Genomic DNA, 25,065 nt, shown 5'->3' on the forward strand with positions numbered 1-25,065 from the left:
GTCACATCCGTACATGACTACTGGAAAAACCATAACCTTAACTAGATGGACCTTTGTTGGCAAAGTCATGTCTCTGCTTTTTAATATGCTGTCTAGGTTGGTCATAACTTTTCTTCCAAGGAGTAAGCATCTTTTAGTTTCATGGCTGCAGTCACCATCTGCAGTGATTTTGGAACCCCCCAAAATAAAGTCAGCCACTGGTTCACTGTTTCCCCATCTATTTGCCATGAAGTGATAGGACCAGATGCCATAATCTTAGTTTTCTGAATGTTGAGCTTTAGGTCAACTTTTTCACTCTCCTCTTTCACTTTCATCAAAGGGATCTTTAGTTCTTCTTCACTTTCTGCCATAAGGGTGGTGTCATCTTCATATCTGAGGTTATTGATATTTCTCCCAGCAATCTTGATTCTAACTTGTGCTTCTTCCAGACCAGCGTTTCTCATGATGTACTCTGCATATAAGTTAAATAAGCAGGGTGACAATATACAGCCTTGACGTACTCTTTTCCCAATTTGGAACCAGTCTGTTGTTCCATATCCAGTTCTAACTGTTGCTTCCTGACCTGAATACAGATTTCTTAAGAGTCAGGTCAGGTGGTATGGTATTCCCATGTCTTTCAGAATTTCCCACAGTTTGTGGTGATCCATGCAGTCAAAGGCTTTGGCGTAGTCGATAAAGCAGAAATAGATGTTTTTCTGGAACTCTCTTGCTTTTTCGATGATCCAATGGATGTTGGCAATTTGATCTCTGGCTCCTCTGCCTTTTCTAAAACCAGTTTGGACATCTGGAAGTTTATGGTTCATGTACTGTTGAAGCCTGGCTTGAAGAATTTTGAGCATTACTTTACTAGCGTGTGAGATGAGTGTAATTGTGCGGTAGTTTGAGCATTCTTTGGCATTGCCTTTCTTTGGGATTGGTACATCCCATGATAGTACAGCCTCCTGAACAATCATGAGTTACAGGTGAATCAAGATGTTGAGCATTTCTACCTACTCTAAGTATTTCCAGGCTCAATGTAATCATTGGTTGTTGTTTAGTCACTAAGTTGCATCTGACTCTTTTGTGACCTCATAGATGTAGCCCTGGAGAAGGCAATGGCAGCCCACTCCAGTCCTCTTGCCTGGAAAATCCCATGGACGGAGGAGCCTGGTAGGCTGCAGCCCATGGAGTCGCTACGAGTCAGACATGACTGAGCGACTTCACTTTCACGCATTGGAGAAGGAAATGGCAACCCACTCCAGTGTTCTTGCCTGGAGAATTCCCAGGGATGGGGGAGCCTGGTGGGCTGCCGTCTATGGGGTCGCACAGAGTCGGACACGACTGAAGCGACTTAGCAGCAGCAGCAGCAGCAGCAGCAGATGTAGCCCATCAGGCTGCTCTGTCCATGGTATTTCCCAGGTAAGAATACTGGAGTGGGTTGCCATTTCCTTCTCCAGGAGATCTTCCTAACTCAGGGACTGAACCCACGTCTTCTGTGTAGCAGGTGGAGTCTTTACCACTAAGCAACCTGGGAAGCTCCCAATGTAATCATTATGTCTAATGATTATGGTGAATGTTCATGAAATCTAAGACATGAACTTTGCCTCAAGTAGCTTGAACCACTTGAGAAACTCCAACAAATATATGGAGCATTTCATGAACAATGCAAAATAATAGACACTCATAAGTGTATGTATTTTTGGCACTTCTTTTTTTTTTTCATTTATTTTTATTAGTTGGAGGCTAATTACTTTACAATATTGTAGTGGTTTTTGTCATACATTGACATGAATCAGCCATGGATTTACATGTATTCCCCATCCCGATCCCCCCTCCCACCTCCCTCTCCACCCGCTCCCTCTGGGTCTTCCCAGTGCACCAGGCCCAAGCACTTGTCTCATGCATCCAGCCTGGGCTGGTGATCTGTTTCACCCTAGATAATATACATGTTTCAATGCTGTTCTCTCGAAACATCCCACCCTCGCCTTCTCCCACAGAGTCCAAAATTCTGTTCTGTTGGCACTTCTATATACAAGGCATCTTGTGTAAATTCCAAAGGCTAGAAAGAAAAATGAAGCAACTATGATATCCCAATTTTCCGGGATGGATTGGATTTTTAAAAATGACAGCTCTATTAAAATACACAATATGCTCATATACCATAAAATTCACATACACCATAAAAATCACTCTTTGAAAGTCTGCAATTCAGTGGTTTTAAGCACATTTATAGAGTTCTGCAACCATTACCACTAGATAATTTTAGAATATTTTCATCACCCCAAAAGGAAATCCTACACCCATCAGTGGCCATTTTTCTTTCCCCCAGACAATTCATTGAGCCCCTGACAACCACTAATCTACTTTCTATCTCTATAGGTTTGCCTATTTGATAAATGGGTTTCATGTTTATGAAATCTATTCCATTTGCAGAAATGACCAAGTTGATGATCTTAAGAGTCATGGAAAATCAAGAGACCTAGAACAGCTAAAATATCTTTAAAAAGTACAATATGTGACATTTCATGCCTGGTTTCCTTCACTTAGCATAATGTTTTCATCTATATGTCAATATTTTTGTTATTGTTGTTGTTTAGTCATTAAGTCATGTCTGACTCTTTGTAACCTCCTGGACTATAGCCTGCCAGTCTCCTCTGTGCAATATTCCAGGCAAGAATACTGGAGTTGGTTGCCATTTCCTGACCCAGGGATCAAACCCATATCTCCTGAAGGGGCAGGTGGATTCTTTATCACTGAGGCACCAGGGAAGCCTGTATATGTCAATACTACATTCCTTTAATGACCGAAAAATATTCCATTATATGAAAACACACATTTTGTTGACTCAGTTATCTGTTGAAGGACAACTGGATTGCTTCTACTTTTCGGTTATTTTGAATAGTGTTGCTATGTACATCTGTGTACAAGTTTCCTTTGCTGTGCAAAAGCTTTTAAGTTTAATCAGGTCCCCCTTGTTCACTTTTGTTTTTATTTCCGGTACTCTAGGAGGTGGGCCACAGAGGATCTTGCTTTGATTTATATCATCGAGTGTTCTGCCTATGGTTTCCTCTAAGAGTTTTATAGTTTCTGGTCTTATATTTAGATGTTTAATCCATTTTGAGTTTATCTTTGTGTATGGTGTTAGGAAGTGTTCTAATTTCATTCTTTTACATGTAGCTGTCCAGTTTTCCCAGCACTATTTATTGAAGAGACTGTCTTTGCCCCATTGTATATTATTGCCTCACTTGTAAAAGATAAGGTACCCATAGGTGCTTGGTTTATTTCTGGGCTTTCTATTTTGTTCCCCTGGTCTATATTTCTGTTTTTGTGCCAGTACCATACTGTCTTGATGACTTGTAGTGTAATCTGAAGTCAGGAAGGTTGATTTCTCCAGCTCTTAAAGTCAATTTTATGTAATATTAATATAGGATTCCAGCTCTCTTTTTGTTACTGGTTGTATGCTATATCATTTTTCCATTTTTAAACTTTTAATATATTTGTGTCTTTGTATAAAATGTCTCTTGTAGGCACAATATAATCAGATCATTAAAAAATCCAGTGAGTTTGATTGGAATGTTTAGTCCATTTGCATTTAATATAATTACTGCTAAGTTAGGATTTATGCCTGTCATTTGCCATTTGCTTTCTATACATCTTAAATCCTTTCTGTTCCTCTAATTTCTCTATTGCCTTTTTTGTATTAAGTAGATAGATTCTAGTGTGCCATTTAAATTCTCTTGCTGTTGTTTCTTTTACTATGTTTTATGCATTATTTTATTAGAAGTTGCCTTGAGGATTACAATGAACATCTTAGCATAAAACAATCTGATTTTTATTGATAACCAGCTTACTTTTCACAGTATATAAAACTCTGCTGATGGATTGTATTTAATGTAATATTATTCTTTTCAAAACACATGTGTTGTTAAATATGATTTATTTTTATATTCTTTTAACATTTCTTATATAATTCCATGTCAAGTCATGTGTGTCTTGCTTCAAAGAATTTTTAATTTAGTTGAGGAAAAAACACAGATATATGTCAAATCCAGTGACAATGAAATATTTAAATATTAGTTCAAGACAATAACAGACATGAGTAACAGCTAACTGGTTGACCTGCAGTTGTACCCTACACATGTCTAGATAGGAAATGTGTGGTGGCTTAATAACAGGGCATTTCAGGAAAATCAGAGTTGGTGTGAGACTCATGGACCAGGTTGATCAAAGAAGACTCTAAGGAGTTGGAATTTGATCCAGTAGGTGTGGAGGTGTACAAACTCATTGAAATGTAAGGAGAATGAATGGGAACTCTCTAAGCTGTCTTCTGTCTTTTCAGTAAAACAGGGGATGAGGCTATCTGTTTACTGTTTGTCTGTAGCACCCAGAACATTGCCTGACACATTACAGGTGCTCAGTAAATATTTACCAGATGACAAAATGAGTGAATCTGGTTGAATACATCAGTTAGGGGTGTAACAGCAACCTTGGAAGAGAGATGATACATTCTGAAACATTACCTTTGGACTATTTGCTAGGTAATTGATAAGAGGGAAATAGCCTATTCATTTTCAATTATTAGGGACACTGCAAAATTTTCACTTTTACTTAAAATCTGTACTCTAAACTCTTTTCTGGGAGTTCAGAGAAATTGAAGGTAGACACTTTTATGTCTGTACATTTTAGCGATAGAAGAATGGGATGACAAAAGTTCTGCAAATATTGAGAAGAGAGATAATAAGAAATATGTGGGAACATTGCTGTGAAACATCTGAAATGGCTCTATTATTACTTTCCTTTCTTTGATTCACTTTCTAGTCCTTGACTCTCCAGGGTCATCAGCATCAGAAAACTTCAATAATTCCAGTAAATATAAGCAAAAATACATGAATAGAGTTTATTTTTAAGGGTTTGAACATTTTTATGTTAACTCTTTAATGAGATAAATCTTGCATAAATCTTTTATATTTATAGATTTTATGTTGTATAAATCTTTGGTTAAGTTTAACTTAAAGTTAACCTTAAAGAAACTTGCTTTATCCTTCTATTTCTTGGCCACTGGAGAAAGGAATCTAGCTAAAGGCTGAGAGTTGAGGTTAAATTTCTCTTAAACTGCAATTGCTTTGCCGACTTTGCTGACAAAGGTCTGTCTAGTCAAAGTTATGGTTTTTCCCGTAGTCATGTATGGATATGAGAGTTTGACTATAAAGAAAGATGAGCACCATAGAATTGATGTTTTTGAACTATGGTGTTGGAGAAGACTCTTGAGAGTCCCTTGAACTGCAAGGAGATCAAACCAGTCAATCTGAAAGAAAGTCAATCCTGAATATTCATTAGAAGGACTGATGTTGAAGCTGAAACTCCAATACTTTGACCACCTGATGCGAAAAACTGACTCGTTAAAAAACACCCTGATGTTGGGAAAGATTGAAGGCAGGAGGAGATGGGGATGACAGAGGATGAGATGGTTGGATGGCATCACCGACTCAATGGACATGAGTTTGAGCAGGCTCTGGGAGTTAGTGATGGATAGGGAAGCCTGGTGTGCTGCAGTCCATGGGGTCTCAAAGAGTGGGAGCGATTGAGTGACTGAACTGAATTGAACTGCAGTTGCAAAGCCAGTAGAGGGTGCAGTGTACCTATCCTTTGATTTCTGGGATTGCAAATAAGTGCATAGGTTGGATACTCCTCAAATAGCCTAGAAAAACAAGACTTCATTTCATCTAGACAGAAAGGAGTCTGGGACTATGATTTGGTCTTTGGTGATCTTGATTTTATGTTCAGGAATTAGCAGATATATAGAATTGTTTTATTACCATTGGAGAATGCTGAGGAGGGTGCTTTATGAAGACTGTTTTTCTGTTTTGCTTCCCTGGTGAAAAGTCATTTGAGCATTTTGTACCAAGTCCACAAAAAACTGGCCTGATTAAACTCATCAACCAGATTAGATGCTGGGTATCCAGGACTGCTTGCGTAATGGGTTGGGCATTTTTGCTAATCCTTGAGATCTTTGATGTGGCTGCTGACTGGGAGCTAGGGTGCATTCTTCCCCTCTGGCTCATCAGCTCCCATTCCGTGAGTCTCCAGTGTCTGTGCTACTTTATCTCCACAGCTGACTTAGCAGAGATAGGATGCCTCCTGTTCTCTCCTTTCTCGCCTGACTCACTCCCACAGGGTTATTCTCCCCTAGCAACAGGGCGGTGGGCTGAGCAAATGAGGCAGCACCCCCTGCTTGCCAGCTCACCCCCTTCTGAAGCTGTTTATGCAACATTTTGCTCATTCTTTCTCCATCAGATTCTCTCAGTTTCCAGGTACTTATTCAGAGGGGTTCATGTGAGGTCTTGTCTTTTCCTTTGCTTATCTTTCAGCATGGAAATGAATGCAGTAATAGTATTATCAGTCCATCTTTTTAGCATTTCTTGGGGGATATTATGCTTTTGACATTCACTTTTTGTCTTGTGATATCTCTTGTATTTCTTGAGCAGGTGTTTAAATCTCTCCTTTTAATTTAGCATTTTTTTTTCTTCTGGTTTATGCTGTCTCTCTGCATCTAGCTAGAAGGTAAATTACTACTTGGGGCTGAAAAGAAGCTTTTTTGACCTAGGATCCTGGTCTTCTACGTGAGAGTTATGGCCTTTCTCATTTGGCTAAAAGTATTTTAGAGGAAAAAACATAGAGATTCAATACTAGTCAGTAATTCTGTCCTCTAACATTTAGAAAAAAGGGATTTGTATTTTTGGGGATCAACTTATTTTCTCCTTCCCTTTGACAGGTTTTGATAAATGTTCAACTCCAATAATATGTTCACATTTTCAGAGTTGATCCAGGTTAAAAAGTAAGTAGACTCTGTTTTGTTCTCATTCTCCTTGGCTCTTTCTCACCATCACCGTTAGCCACTGCCCCTCTCCCATTTCTTTCTCCTATCAGGTCAGGATCTGCCCTCTGCTTGTTTCAGGTCAGTATGCTTGCAAGAATTCTAGTTTACTGCTTGGGTAATCACTAATCACTCTCATGTGACATGCTTTGTGAGATAGACTAACTGTTGGCTATTCTCAAAGGATAGTTGTAGTGACAAAATCATCCCAAATGTCTTTGGCTACTGTATTCAGAAAATATCTTAAATATATAAGAATTTGGAAAGCAGCTTTATCCTTTAAAGCAGTTTTACTCAATATTGCAGTTGGCTCAGAGATCAAGAAGGGATCTGGGTCTGTCTAATCTGTCTAATCCCCAGCACCAGGATTGTGATGGAAAAGTTAAGGTGTTTGTTTGCTTGTTTTTTCTTTTTTTGGCCATGCTGCATGACTTGTGGGATTTAGTTCTCTGATCAGGGATTGAACCGAGGCCCTGGCAATGAAAGCACTGCCTTAACCACTGGACCACCAAAAAAATTCCTGGAAAAGTTCAGTTTTGAGGGTTGCTGAAGTGGAATAGGTTTGGAGAAGGGCAGAAAATTAGAGGGTAAGTTTATTATAATAGAGGTGGAAGAATTGGGACAGAGAACTCAGAATGAGGGACCATATTTTGTGAGGACTCCAGGTACGTCTTGTATCAAAGGGAAATAAAGGCAGAGGGTTGTAGAGAATGAGGGTTAAAAGCAAAGTTACCACGTCTAAAGAGTCATTACTGTCGACTTGGGAGTTTCAGTTTGGTGAAGGAAATTCATCATTCTACTCTGAGACATAGAACTCTTACTGCCTTAGTTATTATTTTGTCTGATGTTTATATAGCTACTTTAGCTTTTGCTTGTTGTATGTATACTTAGTATATATATATTTTCAACCTTCAGGCTTATCAACCTTTCATTTTAGGTGCATCACTTACAAACTATATAACATGGCTTCTGATTTTCTTTTTTTTTAACTCAGTTTGGTTTTTATTTAGTCCATTTAGCTTTACTATTTTGTCTCCTTTCCCCCAGCTCTCCCTCCTTTCCTTTTTTTAAAAAAATTCTTTCTTGACATCCTTTCAATTTAGTTGTTTTATTTTTATTTTTTAATTTTTAAATTGAATTTTAGTTGATTTACAAGTTGCGTTAGTTTCCGGTGTACAACAAAGTGGTTCAGTTATACATGTACATACATAAATATACATATATAGTTTCTTTTTCAGATTCTTTTCTCTTATCAGTTCAGTTCAGTCACTCAGTCATGTCTGACTCTTTGCAACCCCATGAATTGCAGCATGTCTGGCCTCCCTGTCCATCACCAACTCCCGGAGTTAACTCAAACTCATGTCCATTGAGTCGGTGATGCCATCTAGCCATCTCATCCTCTGTTGTCTCCTTCTCCTCCTGCCCCCAAGCCCTCCCAGCATGGGGTCTTTTCCAATAAATCAACTCTTTGCATGAGGTGGCCAAAGTATTGGAGTTTCAGCTTCAGCATCAGTCCTCCCAATGAACACCCAGGATTGATCTCTTTTAGGATGGACTGGTTGGATCTCCTTGCAGTCCAAGGGCCTCTCAAAAGTCTTCTCCAACACCACAGTTCAAAAGCATCAGTTCTTTGGCACTCAGCTTTGTTTATAGTCCAACTCTCACATCCATACATGACCACTGGAAAAACCATAGCCTTGAGTAGATGGACCTTTGTTGGCAAAGTAATGTCTCTGCTTTTTAATATGCTGTCTAGGTTGGTCATAGCTTTCCTTCCAAGGAGTAAGCATCTTTTAATTTCATGGCTGCATTCACCATCTGCAGTGATTTTGGAGTCCAAAAAAATAAAGTCTGACACTGCTTCCACTGTCTCTCCATCTATTTCCCATGAAGTGACGGGACCAGATGCCATGATCTTAGTTTTCTGAATGTTGAGCTTTAAGCCAACTTTTTCACTCTCCTCTTTCACTTTCATCAAGAGGCTTTTTAGTTCCTCTTCACTTTCTGCCTTAAGGGTGGTGTCACCTGTATATCTGAGGTTATTGATATTTCTCCTGGCAATCTTGATTCCAGCTTGTGCTTCTTCCAGCTCAGCGTTTCTCATGGTGTACTCTTATAGGTAACTATAAAATATTGAGTATAGTTCTCTGTTCTATATAGTAAGTTCTTATTGGTTATCTATTTTACATATGGTAGTGTGTATATGTTAATCCCAAACTCCTAATTTATTCCTCCTCCTTTTCCCTTTAGTAGTCCACATATAAACAATATCATATGATATTCGTCTTTCTCTGTTCAGGTTACTTCACTTCATTTGATAATCTGTAGATCTGAAAAACAAAAAATCCAATCAGAAAATGAGCAGAAGATCTAAATAGATGTTTCTCCAAAGAAGACATACAGATGGCCAAAGGACACATGAAAAGATGTTCAACATCACTAATTATTAGAGAAATGCAAATCAAAACTACAATCAGTTATCACCTCACACTGGTCAGAATGGCCATCACCAAAAGTCTACTGATAATAAATCCTAGAGAGGGTGTGGAGAAAAAGAAGTCCTTCTACACTGTGGGTGGAAAAGTAAATTGGTATACTGACTATGGAGAACAGTAGGCAGGTTCCTTGAAAAAGTAAAAATAGAGCCAGCATGTGATCCTGCAATCCCAGTCTTGGGCATATATCTGGAGAAAAACATAATTTGTAAAGATATAGATATGTGCATCCTAATGTTCATTGCAGCACTGTTTACAATAGCCAAGACATGGATGCAACCTAAATGTCCATCATCTGGTTATTTACATGAACGGATAAAGAAGATATGGTATATGTATATTGGAATGGAATACAATGGACTATTACTCATAAGAAAGAATGAAATAATTCCATCTGCAATGACATGGATGTTTATTTTTGAATTTTTTCTAATTCTATTTTTGTTTGCAAGTTATGCCTTCTCTATTTTTATGTCACTATCAAAGCTATTTTAATGTATATGCTTATCAAAGTTTGTTAGTCAGTATCCTTATTGTTCTCTGATAAAAGAGACCTCAGAATGCTTAAACTCCATTCTTCTTCCCCTTTATATACTACTGCAGTTGTATTTTATCTCTAGAATGTTTTCTGCCACAAACCAGAGTATTATCATTGATTTAGATAGAGAATTTTTAAAAATTTACTTGCCTATTTATCACTATAATATTTCTGCTCACCATTTGTTTTTACATTAAATCCTTTTGATGTTAGACAATCCTATTGTCTGAGGTACAGTCCTTATAATGTTTCAGTTATCTGAAAATGTCTTTATTATACCTCATTCTTGAAAAGTATTTTTCTAGCATTTTATTATGAAGATTTGCAAACATATAGCAAAGTTGAAAGAGTGTTGTAGTGAATACCTGTATAATTACTTAGATTCTACCATTATTATTTGAAAAGGATATTTACTGGAAATAGAGTTCCAGATTGCTGATTATTTTCTTTCTTTCAGTGGCTTTAAAAAAATTATTTATTTTTCTTTACAACATTGTATTGGTTTTGCCATACATTGACTTGAATCCACCATGGGTGTACATGTGTTCCCCATCCTGAACCCCCCTCTCGCCTCCCTCCCCATCCCTTCCCTCTGGGTCATCCCACTGCATCAGCCCCGAGCACCCTGTATCATGCATCAAACCTGAACTGGCGATTCGTTTCTTTCAGTGGCTGGATATCAAGAAGTCAGCCATCAGCCCTAATGCCAATTCTCTGTAGATCTATCTACTTTCTGTGGCTGTTTTTAAAAATTCTTTTCATCTCTGACATTGTTCAGTGATGTGTGTGTCTAGTGTGTGTTTGCTTGGGTTTCACTGAGCACTGTGATCTGAAGACTGATATCGTTCAGCAATTCTGAAAAATCTTATCTCTTTAAATATAATTTCTTCTTTATTCTCACTAGTAATTCCTTCTGCAGCTACTTTAAATTGACTCCTCCACTTAAGATTCTTTGGACCGTCTAAAGCACTAAGAATTAGTACTGCAAACCCCACTGAGGACCACCTAGTGAGACTAACTGCCAGAAGAGTTTCCCCTTCTCTCCCTTTCCTTAGCTTCAAAGATGGGGTGGGCAGATTTACATGCTGTCCTCTTCCTCTGTGGTGGAGTTTAGCTCTTTTTCAGTCTCACTAGGTAGGTGATACCCTGTGGGGCCTCAACTTTATGCGGGGATCTTCTGTCACATTCTTCATCTTGGCAGAACCAGGGCTTCACCACCTCTCTCTCTGCTCCACTTTCCTCCTAGAAGACACAAAAAGGGAAACTCAGTGGCTCTAGGAATGCATAGGAAACTTCAGGTAATGGCAGATCTGGCATTTCCCTCTTCCTCAGAATTGGTACAAGTTAAGTAACTCACACATAGAGATTCTGGGTGGACCTGGCTGGATAAAATGGGCAAAAGCATCATGACTCATTTCAATGCATGATGATCAGAAAATGAAATCCAAGGAAAGCTTCTTCCAATCAAATACGGGACCATCTGTTGACATAGGTTCTTGAATTTAACTCTCAATTATTTGACCTCATCAATGGTGATGAGGAAAACATAACTTTTAGAAATGATCACTAATGTGGAGATTACAAATAATCATTCATACGGCAAAATAGAGGCTTCCCAGGTGGTAAAGAATCAGCTTGCCATTGCAAGAGATGTAAGAGATGCGGGTTTGATCCCTGGGTCGGGAAGATCCCCTGGAGGAGGGCACAGCAACCCACTACAGTATTGTTGCCTGGAAAATCCCATGGAGAGAGGAGCCTGGCGGGCTACAGTCCATAAGACAGCAAAGAGTCAAACACAACTGAAGCGACTTAGCATGCGTGTACAGAGAAATGGGGCTCCATAAATGCCAGGTTAATTTGAAATGTTCATTTCTGTTCTAGGTAACCTTTCTAAGCATATGGAAACTTCTTTTTTTCATATCATGTTGTTTTTTGGGGGAACCAGATATAATCTCAGGACTTTTTTGCATTCTTATTGCTACAATTGTGTTTATACTAGCTAAAACTATGCATGTTATTTATAGCAGAGGTTATTTGTGTTATCTTATCAATCATCATCAATACTTGATAGTTTCTATAAATATTTCAGGATGTAAATTAAATATCCCTTGCCACTTGACTACATTTCTTTTGGTAACTTGTGCCAACTATGTTTTGACCATATCTAAAAAACTTCTGCTGTAATTTGTTCTTTTAGAATATATTAGGTATACTTTGGCAGTTAATGAAAAGAGATATGCTTCATGAAGATTTAAGTATTTACATTCTTATATCACCTTAATATATGATTCAGTGGAAACACACACATATGTACAAAGAACTGTAAATGGATCTATGCTTTTTATGTTAGGAGAGTAAAGCAAATGAAGAAAGTGTCCTACAGTGCTGTTACTATTTATACTTCTTAAGTCATGTAACTGCAGTGGATTTTAGCTATGTTTCTCATGTAACAAGTTGGTAATTATGAAAACAATGGAAACAGTGACAGACTTTAATGTTTTGGGCTCCAACATCTCTGCAGATGGTGACTGCAGTCATGAGATTAAAATACACTTGCCCCTTGGTAGAAAAGCTATGACAAATCTAGACAGTATATTAAAAAGCAGAGATTTTTTTTGCCGACAAAGGTCCATATAGTCAAAGCTATGATTTTTCTAGTGGTCGTGTATGGATGTGAAAGGTGGACCATAAAGAAGGCTGAGAGCCAAAAACTTGATGCTTTCAAACTGTGGTGTTGGAGAAGACTCTTGAGAGTCCCTTGGACTGCAAAGAGATCAAACCAGTCCATCCTAAAGGAAATCAACCCTGAATATTCATTGGAAGAACTGATGCTGAAGCTCCAATACTTTGGCCACCTGATGCAAAGAGCTGACTCATTGGAAAAGACCCTAATGCTGGGAAAGGTTGAAGGCAGGAGGAGAAGGAGACGACAGAGGATGAGATGGTTGGATGGCATCACTGACTCCATGGACATGAGTTTGAGCAAGCTTCGAGAGAGGTGAAGGACAGGGAAGCCTGGCGTGTTGCAGTCCATGGGGTCACAAAGAGTTGGACATGACTGAATGACTGAACAACAATAACAATTCTTTTTATAACCATTATTGTTTGGCTACAAACACAGTTTGGCAGTAATATCTTATTTTTTAAAATGGTTTGTATATTTAACATTAGATAATTCTTACTGTCTTTTACTGTTTCATCTTGTGGGGTATCATCCTTGTAAACATGTTCAATAAAAGTGAGAAGCAAATATGCAAACAAACATATGAAACTCATTGAACAAAGTGAAGCTCTTAAAACATTAACAAATCTCTTAACGATATCCAATTTATTATCAGAGAACCATTTAGACATTGGGCAATATGACTGAATAAGTAATTCGAGCACTATGTATTATTTTAGATAAAATTTCTCACATGTGAGCCATGTGTTTTCAAATTTTACTTTTTAAAAAATGTTTCTGCTAACTGGAATTTAAGCTCCATGAGGACAGGGACTTTGTTTTCTTCACCATTAATTTCTAGTTGAGGTCTTAATTGTCACCAACATTTTTTTCAATGAACAAGCTAATACATAATTAAAATTAATTGATAGTGGAAAATATTTTTGTAAGCAGAAGAAATCAAATGTGGTCTTAATTTCAGTCAGTATTTCTTCAAGACTATTAATATTTATTTAACATGTTTTGTGACTACTGGGTTCAGTTCAGTTCAGTCGCTCAGTCGTGTCCGACTCTTTGCGACCCCGTGAGTCGCAGCACGCCAGGTCTCCCTGTCCATCACCAACTCCCGGAGTTTACTCAAACCCATGTCCATCGAGTTGGTGATGCCATCCAGCCATCTCATCCTCTGTTGTCCCCTTCTCCTGCCCCCAATCCCTCCCAGCATCAGAGTCTTTTCCAATGAGTCAACTCTTCGCATGAGGTGGCCAAAGTATTGGAGTTTCAGCTTCAGCATCAGTCCCTCCAATTAATATCCAGGACTGATCTCCTTTAGGATGGACTGGTTTGATCTCCTTGCAGTCCAAGGGACTCTCAAGAGTCTTCTCCAACACCACAGTTCAAAAGCATCAATTCTTTGGCACTCAGCTTTCTTCACAGTCCAACTCTCACATCTATACATGACCACTGGAAAAACCATAGCCTTGACTAGACAGACTTTTGTTGGCAAAGTAATGTCTCTGCTTTTTAATATGCTGTCTAGGTTGGTCATAACTTTCCTTCCAAGGAGCAAGCGTCTTTTAATTTCATGGCCGCAATCACCATCTGCAGTGATTTGGAGCTCCCAAAAATAAAGTCTGACACTGTTTCCACTGTTTCCCTATCTATTTCTCATGAAGTGATGGGACCAGATGCCATGATCTTAGTTTTCTGAATGTTGAGCTTTAAGCCAATTTTTTCACTCTCCTCTTTCACTTTCATCAAGAGGCTCTTTAGTTCCTCTTCACTTTCTGCCATAAAGATGGTGTCATCTTCATATCTGAGGTTATTGATATTTCTCCTGGCAATCTTGATTCCAGCTTATGCTTCATCCAGCCCAGTGTTTCTCATGATGTAGTCTGCATATAAGTTAAATAAGCAGGGTGACAATATACAGCCTTGACGTACTCCTTTTCTTATTTGGAACCAGACTACTGACTTAGGTGCATACAAATTTAAAGCAACTGTATTTTCTTGGTGTATTGCTCTTTTTGTTGTTACATAAAGACTTTCTTTGGAGAAAGGAAAGGCAACCCATTCCCGTATTCTTGCCTGGAGAGTTCCATGGATAGAGGAGCCAGGTGAGCTGCAAGGAGTCATGACTGAGAGACAAACACTTTTGCTTTCAAAGATTGTGAAATAATGTCTTTTTGATGTTTGTCTCTGTCTAATGTTGCTACACTGGTTTCTTCCTGCCCTCGTCCCCTCTCCTTTCCACCTACCCCACTTTCCTTCCCTTCACCTCTTCTTCCTTCTCTTTCCTTCTCCTTTCCTCTTCTTCTTCCTCATCCTCCTCCTCTTTCTAAGTATTTGCCTGGTGTATCTTCTTTCATCCTTTTATTAGTTTATTCTTGACATTTTTGAGCCATTGTAGGTATGTTTATATAAAGCACATAGCTGGGTTTTGCTGGTCTGTTCTTTAAAATCTTGTCTGGGAATCTTCTCCTTTATAGGCTTATTTGTTTCATACACAGTTTCTTTGGTTATTAGAACATTGGGCTTATGTGTCTATATCTCATGGCTTTTTTTTTTTGCTTTCACTTTCTGCTTTCCTAACTTGGGGCTTCCCTGGTGGCTCAGAGGGTAAAGAGTCTGCCTGCAATATGGGGCGACAGATTCGATCCCTGGGTTGGGAAGATTCTCTGGAGAAGGAAATGGCAACCCACTCCAGTATTCTTGCCTGGAGAATTGCCATGGACAGAGAAGCCTGGTGGGCTATTGTCTATAGGGTCACAAAAAGTTGGACACGACTGAGCGACTTCACTTCTTTTCCTAACTTATCTTGGAAAGACTGAGTTTTCTTTATTCCAATCCTCCATTCCAACTACCAATTTGGAAGTTCTATATTTTATTTCTGACCTTAAAGAGTCGATCTTAAAATGTTAACATCAACACATGACTTAATATGATTTAATATTAACTAGTAGCTTTATGCTCATACCCTTAGATACATATTAGCTTTCCCTTCTCATTTCAACTTCCATGGCTATTTTATTATTTTTTAAATAATATTTTTATTTATTGTTGCTTAGTAACTAAGTCCTGTGCAACTCTTATATGACCCCATGGACTGTAGCCCACCAGGTTCCTCTGTCCTTGGGATTTCCCAGGCAAGAATAGTGGAGTGGTTGCCATTTCCTTCTCCAGGGGATCTTCCCGACCCAGGGATGGTACTTGAGTCTCCTGCACTGCAGATATAGTTTTTGCACTGAGCCACCCTTATTAAATAGTCAATGTTTGTTTAGATTTACAAATAACTGCTCATCATTGCTTCACTTTTCTTCTCCCTGAAGCAAGTGTCTTTTAGTTTGAATCATAAGAAGTTGTCATTTTTGTGCATCAAAAATGGCTGAATATCAGACATTTCTTGTGGTTCAATCTAATAGCCATTTCTTGGAAAAATTGTGGGCAGTAAACTTTTTCATTTTAAAAATCTAAAAATGTTTTCATTTCACCATCACTTCTATATAGTTTAGCTATGTGCATCCTCTGCTGCTGCTTCTTAGTCGGTTCAGTTGTGTTGACTCTGTGTGGCCCTATGAAGGGTAGCCCGCCAGGCTCCTCTGTCCATGGGATTCTCCAGGCAAGAAAGCTGGGGTGGGTAGCCACGCCCTCCTCCAGGGGATCTTCCCACCCAGGGATCCGAACCCAGATCTCCTGCACTGCAGGCAGATTCTTTACCCCTGAGCCACCAGGGAAGCCATGTGTATCCTCTGCTTGGGTTATCTTCCCTCATTGCTTCAAGATGTCTCATTGCCTTCTGGAATCATCATTGCTAATGAGTCTACTGTCTTTCTAATCGCCGTTTATTTATCGATAATTTGTCTTTACTTTCTTATTCCTTTGTAACTGAAATTTGGAAAGTTTTCTATAACATATCTGGGTGTGGATATTTTTATTTGTTTTTAACTTCGAAGAGTTTACCCTTTTGGATGTTTTAAGTCAGATTTTTTTTTAAGGTGGTCTGTTCATTTTCTGTTTCTAATCTTTTCCTTATGGTTTTTGTTCCTTCATTATCTCCTTTCAGTATCTTATTATACTTCTTTGTAGTCCCTTTCATACTGTATATAATCTATATTTTGGGAGTGCTAATTTTCCTGTTGACTGCATTTTCTTAATCTTTTCTATTGTGTCTTGATTTCTCACTGAACGTATAAATGATTCTCAGCTATGGTAACTTCCCCACCTCCATTCCACTCCCACTTTCCTGGAATTTTCTTAAATTCTTATTTTTAAGGTATTCCCAAAGAATGGTTTCACATTTTCTAGGATGCAAAAAGTGATTTTTATGCAACAGTTTTTATGTCAGTATCAACTGCATGGTTTGTGGTGCTTTAATCATGCGGGTGTTACACACCTAAACCCTACATCTGTGTTAATGGGCCCCTTGTGTTTTGATTTCTCATAGTTGATTTGTTTTTCACTCAAGGCCCTGAAGAGGTGGCAATCTCCTGAACTGCTTTTACAGTTAGGTGGAAGGAGTTACTTTAGTCTCTTCATGGAGGAGGTAGTTCTTCAAGGCTTCATGCTTTACCTGGGAAGTCCAACTACAGGTCTTGCCCCCGTGTAGACATTCTATCTCTGGTCCCCAGAGAAGCATTAATCCTGAGCCTCTATGGTCTGTGGTTGAAGTTGAAGCTGATGTTGGGTCCTCTCTCTCCTCTGGCCTTGATTTCTCTGTTTATCTGGAACAATGGGGATTTTCTGTTTTTTTCTAGAGTGGTTATGTCTTATTTTTTTTTTTTTTTTTGTTTTTGCTAAATTTTATTCATTTAGTTATGGCCTGTTTCTTGGTTTATGCTTATATTTCTTTGTTGCCTTTCAATTTTGACCTTTTTTTGTTGCTTCTAACTGAAACTGTAACATTCTTTGATATATTTTAAAATAAGCTGTATTATCTTACAGATTTGGTATAAATTTAATTCACAATACATGTAGAACAACTTCTGTTTTATCCAGATGCCTTTTGTCTTATATTTACATTAAGTGCATGTATTCTTCCACCCCAGTACTCTTGCCTGGAAAAATCCCGTGGATGGAGGAGCCTGGGGGGCTGCAGTCCATGGGGACGCTAAGAGTTGGACACGACTGAGCAACTTCACTTTCACTTTTCACTTTCACTCACTGGAGAAGGAAATGGCAACCCACTCTAGTGTTCTTGCCTAGAGAATCCCAGGGACGGAGGAGCCTGGTGGGCTGCCGTCTATGGGGTCGCACAAAGTCAGACATGACTGACGCGACTTAGCAGCAGCAGCAGCATGTATTCCTAAAGTTGTGAAAATCCAGTTTGTCGAAAATTGCCCACCACGAGATGGAGAACTTTCTCTAAGAAAGTAGACACAAATAATTAAATGATAAATTTTCTTCTCTCATTCTTATTAGTTCAGAATGCTGAAATTAAGAATTATGAGGATATTAGTGTCCAAAGGTTAGTGTAGGATTTTTAAAGCAAGACATTCTAGAATAATCAACCACTTCCACTCCTTTTTACCTTTTATTCTCCTCATATATTTCAAACAACAAAAAGTAAATCAACCTCTCATCTTGCAAGATTATTAGGTCTTAAATGTGCTATTTTCTTGGATAAATACTTGTTATTTAATTATATGTTATTTTTCAGTGGAGATAGCTCATTTTTAAAAGAAATGATAAATTGGGGTTAATTAATTCCTACTGTTTGTACTAAGTGTATTTTATTTACTGAGTCTTTTGAGAATTGACAATTTGTTCTATTTTTAAAAATTTGTTCTGTTTTTATGAAAATAGAACATCTTTATATAAATTGGAAGAAATAGGTAAGTAGAGTAACTTTTATAGCATAGCAGAACATTTACTGTAGATGCGTACAGACAGACAGACACACACACACAGCCGTGCCATGCCTTCGACGTCATTTTCATTTACTTTTAGTTTTTTCTGGCAACAGTGGAACATGCCCTGACAATCCACCTTCCATTATAAATATTTTAAAAACTAGGCAGGAGAGAGTCATCCCTTAACCACAGTCATATAATGTAATGAAGGATACACACAGCTGCAGCAACACTCCGTAATTACTTAATTTGTTTTTGACAGCCCCATTTGCAGAGGTGGGGAAAGTATGAACCACACATGAGTAAGGATTTTACGTACACCCGAATTTGTTTGTCAGTTGTGAATGTTCACACATTTTCTTGGAAAATGACACAAATTATGGGGCAGGAAATCAAAACCAATGTCACCCTTTCCCCAGCAGAGAAAGAGCTCAAAATGATGTTTGCTGTCAATGAAAAGTTGAAGCAAAAACTCAAGCCAGCGTCTCCTCACCAAGAAGAAGTGTAAATTAGCCAGCACTTTCCAGCTTGTGGCATTAGAGTGGGAGTATGAGTTAAGAATGTAGGTCTTGCTCATCAGATGGAAGAGCTTATTTTAATGACTAAATGGAGCCTAGAACAGTCCACCATATTTATCCCAAGTAACTTTCATAATAGTTATGTGTTGAGTGGTGTAATGGCTCTTTCTGTGGTTTTTGTAACTCAACCATGGGCGTTCAGAGTGATCCCCATTATGTACTTCTTAGGAAACTAGTGTTGACCTACATAGGAGGGAGGTTGAAGGGGCTGTGGAATGTTTCCTTGGATCCCCTAGACATGTCCTGAGTTGTCTGGAACTGAACACTTTACAGGGACTGGTCTGAAGTGGAATTAAGGCAAGATGAAAACCAATGATATGAGATAAGTGACTGAGATCTGATCTCTTTTGAGGAGTATGAGAAGTTTCCTCCTACACCAGCTGGGAGTTGGACTGGTGATCCAAAACAACAAAATCAGACAATTCTGTAAAGGAATGATGGAAAAGTTACAAAGTGGGGAACACAGAACAATGAAATAATTTGAGTTATCTCAGAGTGTCAGTAGTCAAAGCTATGCTTTTCAACGCAGTAATTGGGCCTGATTAAGAGAATGTCTGTCACCTTATGAAGATGGGATAATTAACATCTTACATAAATCAGAGTAAGGGACTGTAATAAAGGGTATATTATTAACATCATATTGAGAAACTAGGCAGAGTTCTGGACTCATTTACCTTGTAGAAATCTGACCCAGTGGAGTTAAAAATCTGTCTGTGCTTTCCTTGTCTCCAATTTTCTTGGTAATAGGATTCCAATACATAAAACCATATGCAAATATCATAAGCAGTAATTGAAGGCAGAGTTACATGTGATCTGGGCTTCCCAGGTGGCCAGTAGTAAAGAATGCAAGAGAAGCAAGAGATGAAGTTTCAGTCCCTGAGTCGGGAAGATCCCCTGGAGGAGGAAATGGCAACTCACTCTAGTATTCTTGTCAGAAAAATATCATGGACGGGGAGCCTGGCGGCCTATTGCCCCTGGGGTTGCAAAGAGTCAGACATGACCGAGTGACAGCATGCACACATGCGATCTATTTAGCGCACCATGAAGAAAGTTCTTGGGATGAGTTTGGAAAGATTTGTTCCCTGCAGAAGGAGGTCATGAGGGGAGGAATTTGAGTTATAAAAAGAGTCAACTTGATGTTGTAGAGAGCTCCTGGAGATGCTTATCTGTAATTGCTCCTGTGCCTTTGATCAAAATCATGAAGTTACATATTCACATTATCTTGTATATTCTACTCAACAGGGAAGAATTAAGCCAGGGAAGAAGCAGATATTTCCTCTCAGGTGTCATGAGTACTTTGGCCCAAAGTCACTGTCATCAGACAGCCTGTGGCTACGGTTGCTTTTTCTGCCCTTCCCAGCACCCCATAGCCTCAGGATTCCAGAGCAGACCGTGGAGTTGGAATTATGCTTGATCCTGGCTAAAGACAAAGGGGGTGTTTAACAGTAGGGTACTGAAGGTTGTGGGCATCTTTGTCGTTTCTTATATAATTTTATTCCAGTTCTCAAGATCAGTCTCCCAAAGAGCACCCTTTTGAGCTATGGTACTTAAGGCAATACTCATCTTTCTCTACAGTCCTATCCAATGTTATTTGATGTTTTCACTAGTGGACACATTTATACATATTTACTTGAACTTTGGAGAGTGATTTTACTGGATAAATCTCAGCACCTCATCTGTCCTTGGAATTCAGCACCTCATCTGTCCTTGGAATTTTCCAAGCAAGAATACTGGAGTATTCTTGCTCCATCTTGCTCCAGGGATCCATTCTTGCTCCATTCTTGCTCCATCTCCTGCTCCAGGGATCTTCCCAACCCAGGGATCAAATATCCCTCTCTTGCATCTCCTGCATTGGCAGGCAGATTCTTTACCACCAGCACCACCTGGGAAGCCCTGATAAATCTCAGCGGCTTAATATATACCTATAAGGATTGATCTGAAGGCACTGGCAAATTATAGATGAATGTGTTGAAATCAAAGTCCTATGGCCCCTGAATCATTTTTCAAGTTTTTTTTTTTTTCTTTCTCACATTAGAAACATGTAAACTGATTGCTTATAACTTCAGTTCAGTTAAGTTGCTCAGTCGTGCCCGACTCTTTGTGAACCCATGAATCACAGCACGCCAGGCCTCCCTGTCCATCACCACTCCCAGAGTTCACCCAAACTCATGTCCATTGAGTCGGTGATGCCATCCAACCATCTCATCCTCTGTCGTCCCTTCTCCTCCTGCCCTCAATCTTTCCCAGCATCAGGGTCTTTTCCAATGAGTCAGCTCTTCGGATCAGGTGGCCAAAGTATTGGAGTTTCAGCTTCAGCCTCAGTCCTTCCAATGAACACCCAGGACTGATCTCCTTTAGGATGGACTGGACTGATTGGATCTCCTTGAAGTCCAAGGGACTCTCAAGAATCTTCTCCAACACCACAGTTCAAAGGATATACAATGGAAAAAAGACAATCTCTTTAACAAGTGGTGCTGGGAAAACTGGTCAACCACTTGTAAAAGAATGAAACTAGAACACTTTCTAACACCATGCACAAAAATAAACTCAAAATGGATTAAAGATCTAAATGTAAGACCAGAAACTATAAAACTCCTAGAGGAGAACATAGGCAAAACACTCTCCGACATAAATCACAGCAAGATCTTCCATGACCCACCTCCCAGAATATTGGAAATAAAAGCAAAAATAAACAAATGGGACCTAATGAAAATTAAAAGCTTTTGCACAACAAAGGAAACTATAAGTAAGGTGAAAAGACAGCCCTCAGATTGGGAGAAAATAATAACAAATGAGGAAACAGACAAAGGATTAATCTCAAAAATATACAAGCAACTCCTGAAGCTCAATTCCAGAAAAATAAACGACCCAATCAAAAAATGGGCCAAAGAACTAAACAGACATTTCTCCAAAGAAGACATACAGATGGCTAACAAACACATGAAAAGATGCTCAACATCACTCATCATCAGAGAAATGCAAATCAAAACCACAATGAGGTACCATTACACGCCAGTCAGGATGGCTGCTATCCAAAAGTCTACAAGCAATAAATGCTGGAGAGGGTGCGGAGAAAAGGGAACCCTCTTACACTGTTGGTGGGAATGCAAACTAGTACAGCCACTATGGAAAGCAGTGTGGAGATTTCTTAAAAAACTGGAAATAGAACTGCCATATGACCCAGCAATACCACTTCTAGGCATACACACTGAGAAATCCAGATCTGAAAGAGACACGTGCACCCCAATGTTCATCGCAGCACTGTTTATAATAGCCAGGACATGGAAGCAACCCAGATGCCCATCAGCAGATGAATGGATAAGGAAGCTGTGGTACATATACACCATGGAATATTACTCAGCCGTTAAAAAGAATTCATTTGAATCAGTTCTAATGAGATGGATGAAACTGGAGCCCATTATACAGAGTGAAGTAAGCCAGAAAGATAAAGAACATTACAGTATACTAACACATATATACGGAATTTAGATAGATGGTGGCGATAACCCTATATGCAAAACAGAAAAAGAGACACAGAAGTACAGAACAGACTTTTGAACTCGGGGAGAATGTGAGGGTGGGATGTTTTGAAAGAACAGCATGTATATTATCTATGGTGAAACGGACCACCAGCCCAGGTGGGATACATGAGTCAGGTGCTCGGGCCTGGTGCACTGGGAGGACCCTGAGGAGTCAGGTGGGGAGGGAGGTGGGAGGGGGGATCGGGATGGGGAATACGTGTAACTATATGGCTGATTCATGTCAATGTATGACAAAACCCACTGAAATGTTGTGAAGTGATTGGCCTCCAACTAATAAAATAATATTAAAAAAAAAAAAATGACATAAATAAAAATAAGAAGCAAAAAAAAAAAAAAAAAAAAAAACAAAAAAAAAAAAACAAAAGCATCAATTCTTCGACCCTCAGCCTTCTTCACAGTCCAACTCTCACATCCATACATGACTACTGGAAAAACCAAAGCTTTGACTAGATGGACCTTTGTTGGCAAAGTAATGTCTCTGCTTTTTAATATGCTGTCTAGGTTGGTCATAGCTTTCCTTCCAAGGAGTAAGCATCTTTTCATTCCATGGCTGCAATCACCATCTGCAGTGATTTTGGAGCCCAGAAAAATAAAGTCCACTGTTTCCCCATCCACTTGCCATGAAGTGATGGGACAGGATGCCATGATCTTAGTTTTCTGAATGTTGAGCTTTAAGTCAACTTTTTTACTCTCCTTCTTCACTTTCATCAAGAGGCTTTTTAGTTCTTCTTCACTTTCTGCCATAAGGGTGGTGTCATCTGCATATCTGAGGTTATTGATATTTCTCCCAGCAATCTTGATTCCAGCTTGTGCTTCTTCCTGCCCAGCATTTCTCATGATGCACTCTGCATATAAATTAAATAAGCAGGATGACAATATATAGCCTTGACACTCCTTTTCGTATTTGGAACCAGTCTGTTGTTCCATGTCCAGTTCTAACTGTTGCTTCCTGACCTGCATACAGGTTTCTGAAGAGTCAGGTCAGGTGGTCTGGTATTCCCATCTCTTGAAGAATTTTCCACAGTTTATTGTGATCCATGCAGTCAAAGGCTTTGGTATAGTCAATAAGGCAGAAATAGATGTTTTTCTGGAACTCTCTTGCTTTTCCAATGATACAAGGATGTTGGCAATTTGATCTCTGGTGTTCCTCCTTTTTACACAGCATTATTTAATGCTAGATTATTCCTGAATATGTATAAATCCTTTTTATAAAACTGAGAAGTGCTAGTTAAATTAGATAAATCTAATTTATAAAAAATAATCCTGGATGAATTAAAGGTGGAAAGAATTAGCTAAAGGAAGAAAATACTAAAATAAGGAAAAATATAGGCTACTGGAAATAAATTATTTGCGTTTGAAACGTCGAAAAAATCTTTTGGCATCATTTATACTCCCTTTCCCCTTCATTTTCCTTTTTTACTTTTATTTCTTCTGTTGTCATTTGTAAGGGTAATTTATGATCATGATAACTAAATAATATAAAGATATATAAAGAAAAATTTTATGATATCCCCTCCCTCCAACTGTTAAAAGGCTTTCCTTATGGCTCAGCTGGTAAAGAATCCGCCTGCAATGTGGGAGACCTGCTTTCAGTCCCTGGGTTGGGAAGATCTCCTGGAGAAGGGAAAGGCTACCCACTCTAGTATTCTGGCCCGTAGAATTCCATGGACTGTATAGTCCATGGGGTCTCAAAGAGTTGGACAAGACTGAGTGACTTTCACTTTCAATAGCCTAGAATAAATGTGTTTTTCATTCCTTTTTGTGATCCATACTAAGATATATATGCATGCATATATCTTTATAGACATATATATGCATATATATCTTTATAGATATATATATTTTTATGTATGTATATAAAACACATATATTCTTATATCTACATGGAGGTAATTTTTGGTTATTTTTTAAAACTAGGATTACAATATTATAGATTGTGTATATATTATACTGGATTCTTTTTTGGTCTATGCTTTCATTTTTCTTTGCTGTTCCAAAATTTTCTTTCCTGAAGAAATTCAACAAATTTCTTTTTTCACTTTACATAACATAGGATTCTCTGTGGGGTGATGAATATAAATCCAAACTCACTTTAAAAAATAAAACTATGTAATATTTTATATAACTTAGCTGTCACAATTTATTCAGTCAATGGATAGATGTTACATAAGAAATGCGTCCTCACTTCTTAGGCGAGAAAAGTGCATTTAAGCCTTGTTCTCAAGGTCCTAACACATAAGAGGAAAAAGGCAAGAACATTCCTCTAAACTTTATTTTGTACATATATATATACATTTTTATGCTGCTTCTGCTGCTGTTAAGTCGCTTCAGTCATGTCCGACTCTGTGCGACCCCATAAAGTGAAGCCCACTAGGCTCTTCTGTCCCTGGGATTTTCCGGGCAAGAGTACTGGAGTGGGGTGCCATTGCCTTCTCCGATACACTCTTTATAGAGGTTCCTTATTTCAAACATTTTAGGAACATTGTTAGATAATTTCATGAAACAGTGGTTATTGTGAAAATTGATAATGATTTAAAAATGTAACAGC

At 38.6% G+C, this 25,065-nt stretch overlaps 1 long non-coding RNA gene across 1 annotated transcript; it reads left to right on the plus strand.

The window, feature by feature from the left end:
- The first annotated feature begins 6,156 nt into the window (after positions 1 to 6,156).
- On the plus strand, positions 6,157 to 12,613 carry LOC136176767 (uncharacterized). Its single transcript, XR_010664624.1, has 4 exons — positions 6,157 to 6,290; positions 6,752 to 6,814; positions 6,907 to 6,934; positions 12,545 to 12,613. It is a non-coding gene; the product is annotated as an uncharacterized lncRNA (long non-coding RNA).
- The last annotated feature ends 12,452 nt before the right edge of the window (positions 12,614 to 25,065 follow it).

This window comes from Muntiacus reevesi, chromosome 10 (genome assembly GCF_963930625.1).
Source record: "Muntiacus reevesi chromosome 10, mMunRee1.1, whole genome shotgun sequence".
Lineage (NCBI taxonomy): Eukaryota > Metazoa > Chordata > Mammalia > Artiodactyla > Cervidae > Muntiacus > Muntiacus reevesi.